Below are 15,255 nucleotides of genomic sequence, written 5' to 3'. Positions count from 1 at the left end.
AGATCTGCTCATGATCCAAAATATAAAAGCTCATCTGTGAAACGTGGTCACGGTAGTGTCATGGCTTGGGCTTGCATGGCTGCTTCTGGAATGGGCTCACTATCTTTATTGATGATGTAACTCATGATGGTAGCAGCAGAATTAATTAAGAAGTTTACAGGAAAAATCTTTCTGACAATTTACAGAGAAATTAAATGGGAGGAACTTTATCATGCAGCAAGACAATGATCCAAAACACACTGCCAACAGAAAAAAGGATGTTATCAGGGGGAAAAAGTGGAATGTTTTAGACTGGCCAAGTCAATCACCTGACCTTAACCCAATTGAGCATGCAGTTCACCTCCTTAAGAGGAGACTGAAGGGAGGAACTCCCCGAAACAAACAACAACAGAAAGAGGCTGTGGTAAAAAAGGAAAATCATCACAAAAGAAGAACCAACAATTTGGTGATGTCAGTGAGTCACAGTCTTGTTACTGCAAGCAAGGGATATGCAACCAAGTATTAATTGTCATTTACTTTAAGTCTTATCTGTTCCTATACTTTTGCTCACCTAAAACACCTCTAGATGTAAATTCCAGGAAAGAAAAGCTGAAATCCTAAACTCTCGTCTCATATCCATCTTTTGATGAGAACACATATGTCTTTGGTGTAGAGCAAAAACAAATAAATTGGCCTTGCCGTTCCAATAATTTCGGAGGGACTGTATACTGTAAATAATCTATATATATATATATATATATATATATATATATATATATATATATATATATATACAAAATATTAAAAGAATAGCTCACCAAAAAATACAAAGTGTGTCATCATTAACTCACCCCCTTTCGTTCCAAACTGATTAGGCAGATATGTCCTAGCTGTGTTTCTTCCGACATTACTCTCAAATCTGGAGATCATCATATGTTATGGAATGATGGCAACTCTTGGCTCAATTCAATTCTTTAATACATCTCCATTGGTGTTCCACATAATCAAAAAATGTACACAGATTTTAAATTAAATGAGGGTGTGAAAAAAGGACAGAATGGGTATTTATAATGCACATTCTGCTACCCAGGTTTTCAGAGTGGAAAATATGGCATGGCCTGCATGTATCCGCGGGGATCAAGACCATGTGTCAGGCCATTTTTCTGTTTTTATTCAATTTTTTCCAAGCCAATTGTGAATGTCTGTCCTGATAACAGTGCGTGTGTGAGGAACTGTGCACATTTGAGAAGAGTTGAAAGCTCTCTGTGTATTTGACATGATCACTGATAACACATCCCTGGAGCATTATAGCCATTGAAGTGCCATAGGCTAAGGGGGTGCTCTGTGCTCCCAGCCTGCCTCTGAGTTTGTGGTCAGAGATATACTGGACTTTTATACTGGAGTTGCTTTAACATTAGAATAATGGGTATTTTTGTGTCTCTCTCTGACTGTCTGTCTCTATTTGAATATCCAGCAGTAGTAAATGAGTTCAGTGCCCGCTGCAGAGGATCAGCTCTGGCTCCAGATTAGCCCACTGACCTACAAACGACCCTGTAATGTCAGTACCTCAAATCCCAGCATGCTTATTGGCTGGAAATATCTCTAACAAAACTAAAGCAGATTCAAGTCTACAGTTTTAGCTCATGTCTGCTACTCTAATTTCCAACTAGTTGACTCACTTTTTAATTGTATTAAAAATGACTGGCGATCTTTAAAAAAATACATACAATTAATTCCTGTGGTCACTGAACTCTAGTCTGCAGAAATTGTGTGTAAAGTCTGGTACATTTGAATCCTCCTTGCCTTATCCTGGGTTTTGGGAGCAGATGACCGGACTAAGTGCTGGATGTTGTGAAACCTTCTAAATTTGACCCTCTAAAATCTGATAAAATACTTGTGTAGACTGACTCCTTTTCTCACATTTTCAGAAATGATTGTGGCAAAAAAAATCTTCAGAGTTATGCAGAATCTATTAAAATATAAAACATGTAAAAAGGAAGAATTTTGTGGCAGGCATTCAAATCCTGTGGAAATATGTGGTCACATATTCTGTGCATGGCCACAAAATAACTCCATAGCAGAGTACAGTGCATAACATTGTTTAGCTTATTTTAGTTTGAATTGAGACAATGCACAGATAGACAGAGATAGAGTGAGTTGTTGAAGAGAGAGAAGGAGAGATTCAGAGAAAGCCTTGACTTTTTAAGCCATTATCACACTACACTAAGCACAGACAAACACTTTGCAGCGTACGCATACACATGAATGCGTAATCACAAACTCCTCAACTCTACATGCTTTCTCACTTAATTGGAAATGTCGGATCAATGCTTTCTGATTACCAGGCTTCACAAGATAGTTTGTTTCTGGCTTACGGCAGTGGATTTTATCCTTCTCTTTTTTCTTGTTTAAAGACTAACCTTTCTCTCTCTCTGCCTCCCTCGGCACACTCGCAGGCCCAGCTGTAGCCATGGCTATACTCATCCATCTGTAATCAGCTTTTAATTCATTAAGAGGACAGAGCTGTGAATTCGTCAGCTCTCTGTCGTGTCTCTCACCCACCCGCTAAAAGGGGCGGAGAATGAGATGTGAACAAATTCATCAACACTGTCATTTGCTTGGGGTCTTAAAAAGCCTTTAAATCCCTTTGATATTTGCAAACAGTACCCCAGACAACATGTCCTACTAATTTCAAAAGCTCAGGGAGAAAGCACACAAGCGAGCTGGCCTCACTTCAGATTAAAAAAAAATTCTAAGAGCAATTTTTACACCCAGTTGAACACAGTTAGGCAGCTGCCAAACCACAGGTCCGCTCAGATGGATCAATAGAGGAACTTCGTCCTAGTTCCATGGCCATGGCAGAGCGCTCCGAGCAGGAGTTGAAAGAGCTCTCCAGCTTCTAATTAAACATTATTTTTTAATACCAGTCTCTCTTATTTTATATGTTGAGGAAATTCAAAGCTTGGTTAGTTTTTTTTTTTTTTTTTTTTGTCTTTTCAGGAAGAGGGCAGGAAGTGTATAGATAAAACATATTGTCTGTCTAATACAGTCCTTAGTAGCATCATTTTAAGAGTGAATTACAACTGTGAGCCATCTACCCATTAGCCTATAAATAGTGATGCAAAAAAACAATCCTGGAGGGAGCTCTGCAAGTCTTGTGCACACTTGAGAGCTTTGTCATCTCTCCCCAGAATCCCATTATATATCAGGGCCTTAAAGCAATTTGAAGCTGAGCTCCATGCATGCCTTCCAGCCAGGAGCTATAGGGACAGAGATATTAACTCTGAAAATAGATGTTTAAGGAGAAAAAAGGTGTCCACTTGGGAGTGGATACTGAGGATTAATTTCTCAAGTGACTTTCTCTCTCTCTCCTTCTCCCTCTCTCTTGTCCCCTCTGTCCTTCCCTCGATCTCCTCATCATGGCTTAATATTCCGCCTGACTCTCCCACTGTCACTCATTATTTTCAAAACAAGGACTTTCAGAACACCACACAAATGAAATGCAATTTAGGGATACACCAAGCCTCAGAGTTTGCCCACTGTCAAACACAAATGCTTGTAGAAGGATTGAAGAGTACATCTCTCTGAGAAAATGCTTTATTGCGATAGAACAATCTGATCCACCCAGATTGAATTGTAATATTCAAAAAACTTGACACTTGCACTCCAGCGATTTGGCTGAAACTTCTAATGTTGTGAAAGAGACCTGTGTTATTATTTTATGGTATTCCGTGAAGGATCCGCACTCTCCTCCCAGGAAGTCACATTTTCCACATTGTGAATTGCAGGTATATACCTCTCATATGTTATTAAATGGGTTTTTCTCCTCTGCCTTAAAAGAAGCGGCAGATGTCTCGGGTGCCCTCTGATATGAAAAATTCAATTTAAGAGGATGAGAGGGAGAATGGCGGCCTGGCCTATTTTCATTCTCTCACACGAAGGGATATGAGAATGATGTTCTATTGTGATGGGGAAATGATGCCAATCGAACTGCAGAGAAATTCCTTCATAATTCAATTCAGATTCCTCGGAATCCCAATGGCAGGCTACAGTTCTTAAGAGGTGGGGTTGGAGACAGACAGAGAAATGGAGAGATGAAGAGGGAGGCATAGATGGAGTGACAGATGCCAGGTGAATTTAGGGTGGATAGAAAGATAGAAAGGTGAAATATAGAGGGTGTGAAGGAACTGGGATGAGGGAAAGGTTAGAATTTAGATAGTGTGAAAAGTGAAGGTGAGATGGAAAGGTGTAATAAGGAGTGTAGATTAGAGTGTTTGTTTCGCATCTCGTCCTGTTGATGGGCAGGAGGCCGAAGACTTTGAAAGGTTACAGGTTCACAGCTAGGTCAGCCATGACAGCCATTGTGATCTTACAAGTACATTCCAAAACTGGATTGCAGATTTGGCTGCTGTGTCTATTCCTAGTCTGCATGGGGATTCCAAGGAAGTAGATTGGACAGCTGCGCAAGCCACTATAAATGTTAATTGTCTTGAGCTCAACATAATCATTAATCAAATTATCCAGATACAGGGAAAGATGGGTAATATGCCGTTCTTAAAGGACTAGTTCCCTCAAAAACGAATATTATGTGATCATTTTCTCACCCTCATGTTGTTTAGATATAATTTAGGTATAAAACATTTGCTCATTTAGTTGTCCCAGCACAACATTGAAAATTATGTAAAAGGGTCAGACCTTATGACGGCAGTCACAGATATTATAGTATAAATATATATAGCATTTCTCATAGCTCCTTGTCTTTGCCTTCAGAGAGTAGGGATGCGCGAGGCTAGTTGGCTAGTCGACTAAACGGTACCGATGCTGCTAGTCGACACTGGAATTACTAGTCAGTCATTATTTTACTCCATTAAACTGTTCAACATTTTTTACATTTACATTTGGGTTTATATTTTTACAAAGGATGCGCTTAAATTACTGCCATGTAAATGTTACATTTCAAATATAATGAATATAATGGTTATTAAAAAAGAGCCATGGGAATCATTTCAGTGGTGGTGCAGGAAGTATAGTTCCAAGATGTTGGCTTGCATGTCATAAATGCATGTTTTCAAATTTGAGTCTTCTTTAAATATGTGCATGCTTGCAAGTTATTTTCCCATGGAGCTAGCTTTTTCAAGTGCATCTCAGGTGAGTCAGTTCCCTTCTTTCATCAGACCATGTTGCTCATCTAAAATGCATGCTCTGAGTAAGTAGCATTTTAAGTAGTAAGTATCTTTTATTCTGTGTGCATGTCATGTTTAGAACAATACATTTAGTTTATTTTACATTTCTAATAGGCCTATTTTTCTATCATAGCTACGTTTTTTTAACATCATAACTGTTAATGGTTTACATTCTTAACTGAACAGCTGTCATATAAGTTCATCGGCTAATGCACATCGTGAAATATGCACAACATTTCATCGCATTTTTTTTTCCTCGTAGATTTTGCTTACCTGTTAATTATTGTTTAGTTATAACGCTATAGAGTTCAATCAAAACTACAATGTTACCCATCTCCCCTCCCTAAAAAATGGTTTACTCCTGTTGGTTTGCTTGCGCTAATATTAATTACCTCAGGATGACAAACAGCTGCACGACCCAAAAAAATGCTAAGTCCCGCCCAAGCCAGTGAACACAACCAACCAGAACATTGACGCTCTTTTGGTTTCCACTATGGTGATTCTGTTTTGCGAGTCTGACGCAAAGTTAAATAAAGTACCGGAAATTACAGTAGGGATGTCAAACGTGATGGGCCCTGATCAAATCAAAGGTAATATTGTGAACAGATATGGTTTGATTAGCGCACAGAAAAAAAAATCTTATGTGTGTCAAACCAAAGGATGCAGTAGGCTTTGTAAATACATTACAGCATTACAGACCTGCCACTGTCTGATATGTTTTTACTGAGACAAAAATATCATCAAGAAAAAGAGAAAACTTTCTACCCTTGACTGGATTACTTAAGTAGCTTGAAGTACCAATATATTATTTACTTAATTTACTGACATATTTGATACTGATATTAGACAATTGAAAGGTTTTTTATTATATTGCTTGCATTTTTTGCTTTGTTTTTATTTTATTAATTACAATTATTATTTGAAAAAACTTGAAACAATGTTTACTTAAGAAATTATTGAAGGCTCAGTGCCATTGTTTTTATGTTATATTTATATAAACATTTATTTTCAATATAAAAGAGTATACAAAAATATTGGCTATTACGTTTGGTGTTGAGAAGCAGGAAATTTGACTGGCATTGACAGGGCCAGGTTAAGCCTCCCTGGGGCCCTGGGCAAGCTCGTGAATATGAATTAGGTCATGTGATTAACAGCTCTGCACAGGTTAACCAACGTCATAATAAACTAATTAAAATTCATGAGCCACGCCCTATTATTATTCTTTTTACAGAGTTTGGTGTTGTGCTTGTGGTGCCAAAATTACAAAATTCATATTAAAATGAATATTTGATCTTGTGTACCTGGGCCCCCCCTAGTGGCGGGGCCTGGGGCTGCAACCCATGTAGCCCATTGGGTTAACGTTGCTCTAGGCGTTGGTATTGAATACTGAAAAATGTGTTTTAATGTGAAGACTTCTTAGGATGGTTGATGATCAGTTGTATAATAAGTACAAGTAAAGATAGTACTGTCAAGTACGGTTGGACATTAAAGACATTATAAGTGACTTGGTCATCAAAAAGTTCCAACATTTGTATTTTGGTTCAGCCCAGATGTAATGAGGTAGCCTTGTTATGGATTTAAAATCATGTGAAAGATTTGCATTACTCATTTGAGGTACATTTTTTGCAATTTTAATATTAGGGAAAAAATAGCAGCGTATCACTTAAGAAATATCCAACAGTAGACAAACTTGGTAGTATTAAACGTTTGCCTATAGCCATGTGATATTTAGAGCAATTTTCACTGTTCAAGAATGTCTTTCTTTCTTTTTATATTTAATATATGCTATATACATTTTTAACCAATATTTTCATTATTTGAATCAATATTTATATTTAATTAATAAGTGTATATAATTATAGATATATAAGTAGGTAGGTTACATAGCACTCTTAATGAGGTATAGGATATGGGTGGTGGGGCCCTGATGTTCATTAAGAACATAACTACTTTAGCATTTCTAAATTAATGGATCATTAATGGGTGATTCTCACAAAACCTTTCAAGAAAATGTCATGGTCCTATTTTAATTCAAAATCTAAAGAAACAAATAAATTATATTTTGCATTTAGAAAATGAAGCACTAATTTTTATGACAGTTACACATATTTTACACCATTGTCTCTTGCCTCAATGCATAACAGGTGGTCATTATGATACCATATACCAGAAAAACTGAATTTATTTTCTCATAACATTAAAAATTATATAATATTTTATTTATGAATTACTTCTCCATAATAGTAGTATATCCCTGGATACTGTCTGTCTTACTTGCTGATTTTAATTGTATTGATTATTAATTGTATTACAGTAAAAATTTACTGTGTAATGTTAATGAGAATAGTAATTTAAAACAACCTAGAATCAACCTAATTTTCATTCATATAGTTAGAAAAGTCCTTTATATATATATATATATATATATATATATATATATATCTATATATATATATATATATATATATATATATATATATATATATATATATGTATATATTCTCTACAGAACCCCAGACGTTGTAGATAATTGAGGTGAAGTATTTCTGTTTTTATTTGTTTTTAGCATATTTTTTTACTTTAAATCTAACTACTTGTACAGACTATTTGGTGTCTGCCAAGGTTTGTAGTGATGTATTATGTGGCAGAAATTGGAGGTTGTTCTCTCAGCCGCTGTCACACATTTAATTTAGAGATCTTTCCTGCCCTTCTGCACCCACACTGAGTAGGAGATGTAGTGTGAACCCTGGCGCTCTCGCTTGGTTAAAGTTGGTGGGTGAACTCTTGCTGCCGTGTTTTAGTTAAAGGGGATCACGTCAAGCGTTCATGCTGCAGGGCTACGGGCGTGTGCGAGGTTCAATGAGCCGCTGCTTCAGAAGACATGTAGAGCAGAGGAAAAATGAGCTGCGCAAACAAACATGACAATGAAGAAGTGCACCTCTGAAGAGATGCAGCCAGCATAAAATCACAGAGAGCTGAGAGAGGGTTGGGGGGTTGGTATACGGATCCGTTTTTATTTTCCATCTGACTCTCACCTCCTCTTCTCTTTCCTCTTCCCTCTCCCAGAGTTGTTTCTCCTTTTTTTTGTAGGTGCAATAGCTTGGAGGCAAACAGTGTGACACAAGGGTCTTCAAAGAGTCCAGGCTTATCAAAGAGACACAGAGAGGGAGAATGAGAGAGGATGGTGGGGTGGGAGAACTCTGGCAGTGTGTTAGAGAGAGAAATGGAATGGAGTGGGTGTTCACGAAAGACATGAAATGAGAAGAAGAGCTTGTGATTGAAATGAGAGAAGGCAGGAGAAAGCTATTGTCAGACCTGTTTAGCATTTGCTAGTGGTTAATTGCACCGGCAAAAGCTTGGTAGAAACAAACCCCTCTGTGTCTGAGAGACATGAGAGCTTCTCCCTCGATGGTTATCTGTCTCGCTGCTTAGAAAGCCGCACTCTTAAAGCAGCCTGTTTAAAACCGGTACAGGATTTGGGGGCTGCGTCAGTGCTGACACAGTAAAAGGCTGTATTGGTCATTCGCAGCATACAGGAGATCGAGCTGCCACTTCTAATGACAAATCTCATAGTTCATGCCATTTGGTATGACAGCATGCAGGAGTAATGAGTTGAATGAATCGATGGTAGGAAAAGCTTGGGCCCAACACACCGCCTGCAGCTTAAAGCACCCCATGTATCGGCTATCCATTTGTGGAGTATTTCACCTCAAACCACACCTTGTGCGTGATGAATTGACAGATATCTGGCACTCCATTTTCCGCTCCGAGGCATGACACCACAACCATGCAAACTGCATCTTCTCCCTGTCTCTGTTTTTGAGAGAGCTTTTATTTCTGTTAAGTGTAAAATGCTCTTGCGTAGTCAATATCAGGGTTGCGTAAGTTACTCAGACAAAGGTATCCACAACAGACTGCTAATTCTTTAAAATTGTAATCCAGTGATTTTTAATGATTTCTTCCTGGAAAAAGTAATGACAATACTTATTATTTTACTTTAAAGGGATATTCGTAGTTCAATTCAAGGAAAGCTAAATCGACAGCAGTTGTTGCATAATATTGATTGCCACAAAAAAAACAAATATTTGGACATGTCCCTCTTTTTCCTTAAAAAAAGAAAATTGAGGTTACAGTGAGACATTTGTAATGGAAGTGAATGGGGCTAATTTTTAGAGGGTTTAAAACGCAGACATTTGAAGTTTATACAGTAATTTTATAAAATCATTTACATTCATTCTTCATTAGCAGTAAACTTGATTAAACTTCCGTTTTTGCATATACTGTGTTATGTTGTCAAGGCAATGAAGTTGTAAGACCGGAAATACATTTACACAGAAAACGATAGTAAGCGATTTTTTCACTTCTAAAATCATGTGAACACACATATTGTTTATGTCTTGTGGCTATATTTTTTAAAACAGTGAGTATTTTAACATTTACGGATTGGCCCCCATTCACTTCCATTGTAAGTGTCTCACAGCAACCCAGATTTGAACTTTTTTTTAAAGAAAAGAAGGGCCAAGTTGTAAATATTTTTTTGTGGTAATCAGCATTTTGCTACAAATGCTGTCAGTTGAGCTGAAAAGGTATATTTCACCCAAAAATGAAAATTCTCTCATAATTTACTCACCCTCATGCCAGCCCAGTTGTGTATACTTTCTTTCTTCTACAGAACACAAAGATTTCTAGAAGAATATCTCTAATAGCTCTTTTGGTCCATGCAATGCAAGAGAATTGATACCAAAACTTTGATGTTCCAAAAAGCACAAAAAGGTAGCTTGTACGTAAACTATACGACTCCAGTGATTTAATCAATGTCTTCTGAAGTGATCCAGTCTGTTTTGAGTTAGAACAAACCAAAATTGAACTCCTTAATGTGCTATTTGGAGCAAAGTTTTCAAAGTTTTGGTCACCATTCACTTGCATTGTATGGACCTCCAGAGCCGAGATACTCTTTTAAAAATCTTTATTTGTGTTCTACAGAAGAAAGAAAGTCATACACATATTGAATGGTTTGAGTGTGAGTATATAATGAGAGAATTTTCATTTTTGGGTCAACTTTAACTTGTACTGAACCCGAAATATTCCTTTAAGTTATTTTCTACAAACCCTACAAATGCTTTTCAATGAAAAGTTAAAAATATTCTGCTCAATAAATTCAAAATAATGTCTAAGTGTACTCCTTATCCATTGACGTATACAAGTCCTAGACACAGCACCACACATTTTTCCCTTACAACATTATGGGGCAGCCCAATTTCAGCTGTCAAAGATATGCATTTAGATGTAACTGCAATTTGTGTTTTGAATGCATTCCACACAAATAATATTATTTTAGAATTATGTGTAACCAAAGTAATGCAATTATAATGCAATTAAAAGTCAATAGCTTTAATTGGATTACAATAATTTCAAATGTAATCTGTTGCATTACTCTTTGACTAAAAAAGTAATAACACCCAACACTGTTCAATTTAGCGTATTTTTATTATTCCTTCTTGTTAGCTCTGTATGTTGCAATTTTTCTAATAAAGCGCAGCCCCTTGTCAACTTTTAGTACCACAATATTTTTTTCTAGTTTCTTGTTCCTGTTCAAGTTCCTTCAGGGCCTTGTTGTCTATTTTCTTTAATCTTGTTCTCCTCTACTTTGTCCAGTCCTATATGTGGAGCATAATTGAACCTTGCCATGAGCCCAAGTTCAATTTTAACAGTCAGCCCCAGTAACCCTTCTACATTTTGCCATTTCTGTCCTGGAGACAGCAGATTACCCGTCACTTTCTCCAGTCCAGTCTCTCTAGAGTCCCTCTCTCTAATCTCAGTTTCAGGTCCAAGGCCCTCTCCAATTCAAGAGTCTCTGCTCAGTCCAAAACTCTCTCAAGGCAAGACTCTACCCAGTCCAAGTCTTTTTCTCCAATCCAAGACTCACTCTACAATCAAGGTCCCTCTTCAATCCAAGGCTCTCTCTCCAGTCCAAGACTGAAACTCTCCCCCTTTATTACAACACCCTCTTTCTACAATCCAAGCCTCGCCTTGAAATGCAACTCCAGTTACCCAATTCGCATTCATCAAAATCTGTCTATTCTAATCATGGATAGCTTTAGTACAAGCATCAGTGCAAAACTTGTGCCGGCTAGATTGGAGGCTGCCAGAGCCCGGCCTCACTGCCATCACCACACAACCCCCCATCCTGGCTCTACAGTGCTCCCCCTGGAGGGAGAGAAAGATAAAGCACTGAGTGCTGAGACAACCCCATCTGCAGAACTGCAGAGCTCCAGCTTCCAGCGCTGAAGGGGGAAAAAAACTGCTGACTCTTGAGCAATGCCTGTAGGAGCAGTTTAAGCAAGAGTCCATATTTAAACAACTAAATGCCTCTCTTAGGTTTTAATAGTAAGGCAACTGCCCTAAACCACAATTCCAGTTGCTGAGAATGCCATTACCCAATGATGGTACCTGTGATGGCAATAATATTAGTGATTAAATTATCATAACCATAATAATGCACTCTCCCTAATAAAACTGCATTTGAAGATTTTTCTTTTCAAAGTCCCTTACTGTATATCAAACGTGACAATTTGCTTACTACATGTTGGCCTTGTAATCACCACATCCCTTTATAGTGAGCAAGCAGCACATTTGCATTTTCTGCAAAGCTTCATAAGAGCCTTTTACAAAAGATAAAACAATGACTAAAACATGTGCCACCCGAAGAATGGTGAGCATGCGGTCCCTTGTACTTCAAAGGGTAAAAATTAATAAGAAAATTTAAAGAGGAAATACATTTTAAGTTACTGCCCCAAGACAAAAGGCCCCATGGTTCTCCCTTCTGTATCTTTCTCTGTCTTTCAGACACACATTTTGAGAAAGCTTTGATAGACAACAGAGGGACTCACGCTGTGTGTCCATGTTTGAGTTTGCTAAGGAAGTCAATGTAATTACTGCTGTGAGAATGTTCCTCTACGCACTCTAGTGCCTCACTAACCATAAATACCAGGGCACAAGGGAGCACACGGAGAACAGGTCTACAATTTGTGAGCTTGAGAGAGTAAAGAGTGTGCACAAACTACAGATGTTTACCGGAAGAGTGTGTCTGAATAATGAGATGTGTGAAAATGGGTATATGTATGTAAATGAGTGATATGTAGCACAATTAGCTACAAACATTTTTGAATTTAGGGGCCTTTCACAGCAACCATGTTTTTTCTTTTTTGTCAATTTGCCCTTTTTTGTAATTGTTTTTCTTTATACATTTGAACATTGCACCGCATCAAGTTTAAAAGAACTTCAACTTCTTAAACTGCATCATGAGATTCCTGCATTCTGTATTTTGTTTTTGTGATGAGGCAGTTTTTTTTAGAGCAAGAACACACTCGGTCTTACAGTTTTGTTTTCAATAATTTTCATAGAATTCTCAATACTGAGAATGCATTTTCAAAACTCTACTTACTATTAGAACAGCATCAGTCTCTGAGGACTAAACTGTGGATTTTCATTGCTTTAACACAAAATCCATTTTGTGACCACATCTATCAAAAATCATAAAATCCTTTGTCACACACTCTCAACAACCAGCAAAGCTTTATGTAAAAACTGTTTTTTTTTTTTGCATTTGTTTGCATACTGTTGACAATTCTGTTTATCTTCAGTTCAAAACCTTACACAAAACTAAATTTAACAGAATTTGCTCTATTTCTATAATAATAGTGTACTTACAGTTTTTCTCAGTCGATTTTATAAATTTCTCCCAACAGACTCACACATCGGACGAAAAAGACACTCAGTTTTATTAACAATTAAAGTTTAAAATTTTAATTTCACTGCAAAATGAAGCAACATATTCTTTCCTGATAAGGCATTTATTAAAACTAAATACTAACTTCAAAACTATAGATGTGTTCTCTATTGAATTCATAACATTTTCAGCTATAGACATACATATCTATGATTGAAATAACATGTTTATCATAAAAATCCACAATAAAGACCTTTTTCCATCTGTTTTCATAAAATGCCTCTACATTTCTAGTTGTTCCCGCTCATCCTCTGGAAAGATGATGAAGAAGTTTACTGTAAAAAACAAACAAACAAACCAAAAAAAAAAAAAAAAGCAATCTTGATAAATTGTATGGAACTAAGGCAGCACTATAAGCACAGATGGAGCAGTAATTGTGGACATTGATTGACTGGCATGCAGAGGAATGGCATTTCTCCCTCTTCTTTTTTGTCGAGATTGAAGTCACTGTAGATCTGCTCACATTAGGCTGAACACTTTGTATGTCTCACAGAGATTGTGATTCATAATATGATAAATTAGAGGAACTATCAGATCATTTGAGCCTCTTCTGTGTCTTCTTTACTCTTCCACCCTGCTGTCCTCTTTCTCTGTGCTCTCCATGATTACACATCTCCATTTGGTCTTTCCTCAACTCTCTCAATGAAGTGCTCACCCATGAAAGAGTTGAGAAAACCTTCCCATTTTCTCATCTCTTCTTCCTCCTATTTTGTTCTCCTTTACCCACTCTACCACTTCTCATTTTGCACCTCAACTTCATGTCGTACTTCCTCTTCCACTTCTTCTTCTACTTCCTCATTGTTTGTTTGCTCTGCATTTTCATATTTTACCGTGCTTATATATAGCAAAGTCATGACAGTTGTGTGAAAAATGTAGATAATTGCATTGCATTTGCTTTGCTGTGTGCGTTACTAACACAACAGAAGGCATTTGACAAGTGCATTTGAGAGTATTACTTTAATGTAGTTGTTTGTGTTAACTGTTTTAAAAGCATGAATTTTTGATCAGAGAAATTTGTATGTATTGTTTTGAAAAAAATGAGGAAAATCAAGAAAAATCTGTTTAAGACAATTACAAAGTGTTCAGATGACTGTGTTAATTGTATTGAGAGCAGTGACCTGAGTTTAGAGAAATGTGAAAATTTGATTGAGAAAAACTGTAAAGATATCCACGATCAAGATAAATAAATAAATAATAAAAAACAGCTGATTCCCGTTTTAGCTGAAGACTTTCCCAGGTGTTTTGTCTTCTATGCCATTGCCATCTTTATAAAATAATATTTTTGAAACTATTCCTTTTGCAATCATGGATCAACAAGAAGGTAAAAGAGAAAGAGGAGTTGGCAGGAGAAGGAAAGGAGTGCGAATGTGTGGTAGAAGACCAGTGAGGGGAAGACCAAGAACTGTAGTCTCTGATGAGATGCTGCAAGGGATACTATTATCATGTGATAAACCATGGTCTGTCTTTGAGCGAGGTTGGACTGAGACTGCAGCCAAATCTCCCATGCTCAACAGTTGCATCCATTGTGGAAATATTTCAACAAACAATGCATTCTGCAAGTAAACCTACTGACAGATATTACAGTGGACAATATGATGTACTGTAAATTAAGATGGCAGAACTTCTTACATGTATTTTTCTCTCTATAACTTTCATTTTTTTTATTCATTTTGAGCTTTTTTGTTATTTTGGAATTATTGTGCCACATGCACACATATGTGAAAGTATAGGAACGCACATTGAACAACATTACAGCATTTGAGATTAATTCTATATTGTTAGTGTAGAGAGTACATTCTACAGTGAAGTGCCTCTCTTGCTTTGTAACAGAATATTGTTTTACATATGTAAATAATCAAGCATACCTTAAGCCAAAATGAAATGCCTTGTAATAATTCCTGTTGTTTGTGATTATTAGGTCATGTGTTTTTGAATCACAAATTTTTCTATTGGTAGAAACAGTTTGTAAGGGTTTTGGTCAAATTAACTGATTTTGAGATATTTTTGAAGTGTTGTGATTGTTGTTGGGCATTTTGGATGAAAGATTAACTGTTGTGCTAGTGTAAATGTTTGTAGAGATGACTATGTGAAGAGTTTTGAAAATGCGTTCTCAGTATTGAGAAATGTGTGAAAAATTATTGTAAAAAAATGTAACGGCTACAAACAATGTTCGTACACGTGTTGTGTTTCTGAACACTTTGGACATATATTTAGGTGGAATTCAAGAAAAATAAGTTACAAACAAATTGATAAATTAGCTTATAAATAAACATGCTTAATTAGAAAGAAAGAAGAAAGCCTTTT

At 36.8% G+C, this 15,255-nt stretch overlaps 1 protein-coding gene across 1 annotated transcript in view; it reads left to right on the top strand.

The window, feature by feature from the left end:
* LOC127635464 (protocadherin-1-like) overlaps window positions 1-15,255 on the top strand; it is a 115,511-nt gene that overhangs the window by 56,840 nt on the left and 43,416 nt on the right. The window lies entirely within an intron of this gene.

Source organism: Xyrauchen texanus, chromosome 43 (assembly GCF_025860055.1).
Source record: "Xyrauchen texanus isolate HMW12.3.18 chromosome 43, RBS_HiC_50CHRs, whole genome shotgun sequence".
Taxonomy (NCBI): Eukaryota; Metazoa; Chordata; class Actinopteri; order Cypriniformes; family Catostomidae; genus Xyrauchen; species Xyrauchen texanus.
Note: the sequence above shows the minus strand (reverse complement) of the source record. Positions and strands in the feature narration are given on the sequence as shown.